We start from the raw sequence: 4,322 nt of genomic DNA, 5'->3' as shown, positions 1-4,322 counted from the left end.
TCTCGGCTCACTGCAACCTCTGCCTCCTGGTTCATGCAATTTTCCCTGCCTCAGCCTCCAGAGTAGCTGGGATAATAAGCACCCGCTACCACACCCGGCTAATTTTTGTGTTTTAGCCATGACAGGGTTGGCCAGGTTGGTCTTGAACTCCTGACCTCAGGTGATCCACCCACCTTCGCCTCCCAAAGTGCTGGGATTACAGGCGTGAGCCACTGTGCCCAGCCTGAAATTACATTTTACCTAGGACCAGCTACCCTCCTCTCTCCAAGAAGCTCAACTTACTTCCAAACTTTAGAGTAAGCAGCAAAGAGTGACTTAGTTGTGGGACATCATTTCAAATCCCAACCCTGCTGCTTATTAGTTGTGCAATCTTAGACAAGTTACTTACCAAACATCTCCCACTCTCATCTGTGAAATGTGCATCATAACTGCAGAGTTGCTGTGAGGATCAAATTAGACAATGGGTGTATATTTAATTGTGTGCTTCCTGAAATTTTAGTAGGTGTTCAATTAATGTTGGTTCCCTTTTCCCACTACTCCTTGTCACTTACTCCAAGTATAATCACATTTAATATTCATGGTTGTAATTACTCTCAGGCAAACCCAATGGTATATAAGACATATAGTAATTTTTATTTTGTTAAGATTTTGACTGATGTGTGCCACAAGGGAGATAATACGTAGTTGTGCTTAAAACCATGAACTTCAAAGGAGTAATAATCTTAATTCTGATTTCTATTTCTAACCTTGACCAGCTGAGGCCCTGGGCAAGTTCCTTTACCTCTCTGAGCGTGGTTCCTCATTTACAAAACGAAGAGAATATATAATGTATACAAGTCCTCTGGCACAGAGTAAGTGCCATAAATGGTGGCTGTTATTTTCTTTAATTCTTCAGGTTAGTATGCAGCAACTAGTCTTATTTATTTATTTAGAGACAGGGTCTCGCTCTGTCACCCAGGCTGGAGTGCAGTGGTGCAATCTCAGCTCACAGCAACCTTTGCCTCCGGAGCTCGTGATCCGCCTGCCTCAGCCTCCCGAAGTGCTGGGATCATAGGCATGAACCACAGCACCCAGCTGGAACTAGTCATTTTTGAGACTAATAAAGTGAGCTCTGCCAACTACTCAGTCACCTCAAGACACTGTTATTGTTCTCCATTCTCCTGGAATTATGTTCTACTACATTTTGTAGAGGAAATTACATCAACCTCAGCATTATCGACATTTCAGGCTAGATAATTATTTGCCGCCGGGCACTGCCCTATGTGTTGTTGGATATTTAAGCAGCATACCTGCCTCAACCAACTGAATGCCAGTAGACCGCATCTGGCAAAAATTGTTGAGTGACCCCTGGGGGGCAAAATCGCCCTGGCTGAAAATCACCGGGGTGGCACTATCCATAAAGAGGGAATTTCTCCAGGCACTCAGGAAGTAGCCCTGCAGAAGATGAAAGGTTTATTCCAGCTACTATTTAGGACTATCCCCACTCTTCTGGGCTCCATCATCCATTATTGTCCATAATTCAAAGTCAACCCCAGAAAAATATTTTGGGGAGGCCCAATTTGCCACCAGAGATGCATGAAGTCACAGGAAGGGATGCCAGCCATCCACTTCTCCCTACTGTATACGGTAACACAAAGCTGAATATAAACATCAAGAAATCGGCTATGTCTTAGTTTACATAAAACTTAATTTTTTAAAAAAAGAAAAGGCCATAGACCCTAACATGACTTATAAACCATATGATCTCCCAAAATGAAAAAAAAAAAAAAAAGAAAACACATGTCTTCATTGAGAAGGCAAGATACATACGATGCAGTGAATAAGTGACCGGAAAGAAACGCCCCCACTGTTTGCATGGTTGAAGCAGATTTACTGTATAGAAGGTTGCCGTGTGTATGTCCAAAAACTCCAGACAATTCTTGATTATTCACAACGGATTCATTGTCGATTTTTCATTGTCATAACTGCACCAGAAAGGCAGAAGCCATTTCTTATCAACCATACACCCCCACACCCAGCACAGAGCCTCCAACAGAGGAGGTAACTCAGCAAATGTTTGTTGAATAAACTAACAGTCATATATTCTGCTTAATTAAGTACACCACTAACCAAAAAAGAACCTTTCTCTGCTCATGTTCCACAGGAGCTAAAAGAAAAGATCTTTTAAGAGAAAATTATTATAGTCTACTCCCTTTTATCCCAAATCCAAACAACTAGATAGTTCAATTAACCAAAAAAAAAGTTCAGTAGGCAAAAGTTGGGGAAAGCAGCCAAATAGATAAGGCCTAGAGTTCAAGCAAGAAGGAACATTTGGTTCAACTCCCACAAGGTTATAAAAGCCAAAGTCACTGGCACCAGAGGGGGGGGGGGGGGGGAGAGGCGAGGGGAAGAAGGGAACTAGGAGGTGGAGTGTGGGAAAACAGGCTTCAGTCGCAGGACACTACCTTCCAGGCCTTCAACAAACTTTTTTAATGCTCAAACTTTAGAGGTGAAGGTAAATTTCTTAGATGAAAACTTGATTTACAAATTTTCAAATGGATATCAGTAAAAGTTATAAGCACACCTAGCAAGAGAATTTGATCCGATTTCTGTTCATTCCTGAAATATCTTTCATCTTTTTTTCTTCCAGTTTTAGAGGGCAACAGATTTTCAAAAAGCCAGGTAAAAGATACGCCATTTAACCCTTTTGTCCAGAGAGAAACTTAAAGCTCATTTCCTGTCAATATGCTTCTCTCTGTATTCTACTCCTCACAGAAAAAGAACTTAAGTTGTATTATAAAAATATGCTATTTTTTCTATTGTTACTTGGGCACAGAATGAATACCATATTAACATTATAACACAATAGTGCAAATAAATGCTTTCTTGTTGATCTTTGTGACCCAAAATCTATTTCCTCTTAAACATTTCCAGTTTAATACTTCCAGTAAAAAATAATTATCTTGTTTTAGCAGTCCATTCATTTAATATATATTTAATCTCCAACGCACTGCTATTATACAAGAGGAATTTCATCAATTCAAATCTTACACAATTTTTCTTAGTTTCACTCAAAAATCTAGACTTGGTTGAAAAAAATTTTTCCTTTTCTGAAAATTAAATATGGGAATGGTGGCCTAGAATTTCAAAAACCATATATGGTTATAGAATCTATATGGTTGTCTTAGACTGTGTACTTACTGTGAGGTGATTTGCACAAATCAGGGCCTATCTGACCAATTTCCTGTTGCATAAAGATTATATTTGCCCTTAAAAATGTTAAATAAGCATTTTTAAAGACTGAACGTAAAGACTTGATTGGAACCTTATGTAACCAAAAATGGGAAAACACTATATTCTCACCACATAAAAGGCAAATGCCTTGTTAATACGTACTCTTCTTAAGCAAACATGAGCATGAGTTTGTAAAGGCAAAGCTACCATCCCAGAAGCCCTTGCTTCTTCAGTGTAAGGATCGGGAGGGCCCAGTTCTTGTAGATGAGCTGGGGCGGGAAAGGCTTTACAAAATTCCAGGGGGGCCCATAATTTAAACTTGTGCTATTCTGCAAATGTTCCCATTTCCAAGGAAGGCCATAACATTTACATTAAAACTGTCTTAATCAAGACGACGGAAAAAACTATTCCTGCTGTTCTATAAGCTTGCCATAGATTCGATAACCCAGAGAAGAATTACAAGCAATTACAAGATGATGGCTCCAATTAGGAAAACTGGATCTATTCCAAATCCAAATCAAAGGGGGCTCGGTTAATCCCGAAGGGATAATTTAAATGAATACAAGGGGACTTCCAGCAAAGACATACGCTTATTCTACTATTTCTACTCTTCTGAAAACCAAGCGAAATGCTACAAGGATGTATCTCCTGCCCTTCAGGAAATTCAAAAACCAAACCTGGCATACCATTAATAAGCCTTGTCCTTTTCTTTTCCCAAGGGGTCTCCCTAGTACGGGCTTTTTTTGTAAAAGGCAATGAAAACAAACCTGAGAAACTCGCACATTCCCAAATGCAGAAAATAATACAGTGCTCAACACGAACGACACAACAGTCTTTCCCTTAGCCTTAATGATTTTTAAACCTTTACCTAGTCCTGGAACGACTAAAAGCAGAGAGGAACGGAACAGAAACTTCGAAAGCAGAAACCTCTCTCCCAGAACCTAGAACAGACGGCACCCTGTCAGGATTTCACGCTTTTTGAGACGGGAAAGGTCACGCCTTGCAGTTTTGAAAACCCACCTTCTAAGGCTCAACGCCAGTGATAGAACCCTAGGGCTTCTCTAGATTCCACGATGGAGCTGAAATCCCCCCTCTCCCCACCCCCACTC

General features: G+C 40.4%; 1 protein-coding gene across 6 annotated transcripts in view; it reads right to left on the bottom strand.

The window, feature by feature from the left end:
* The window catches only part of FHL1 (four and a half LIM domains 1), a 62,512-nt gene that overhangs the window by 57,254 nt on the left and 936 nt on the right, over positions 1-4,322 (bottom strand). Inside the window, exon 1 of one of the 6 annotated variants that reach the window (XM_017514122.1) lies at positions 4,234-4,276. The exons of the other annotated variants lie outside the window; for them this stretch is intronic. The gene's annotated coding sequence lies outside the window, so the exon portion shown is untranslated. Of the gene's footprint in view, positions 1-4,233; positions 4,277-4,322 lie in introns of those variants that run through there. 6 annotated transcript variants of the gene reach the window in all.

The sequence above is a fragment of the Cebus imitator genome, unplaced genomic scaffold (assembly GCF_001604975.1).
Source record: "Cebus imitator isolate Cc_AM_T3 unplaced genomic scaffold, Cebus_imitator-1.0 Scaffold517, whole genome shotgun sequence".
NCBI lineage: Eukaryota > Metazoa > Chordata > Mammalia > Primates > Cebidae > Cebus > Cebus imitator.
This window is presented reverse-complemented; position numbering and strand designations above follow the sequence as displayed.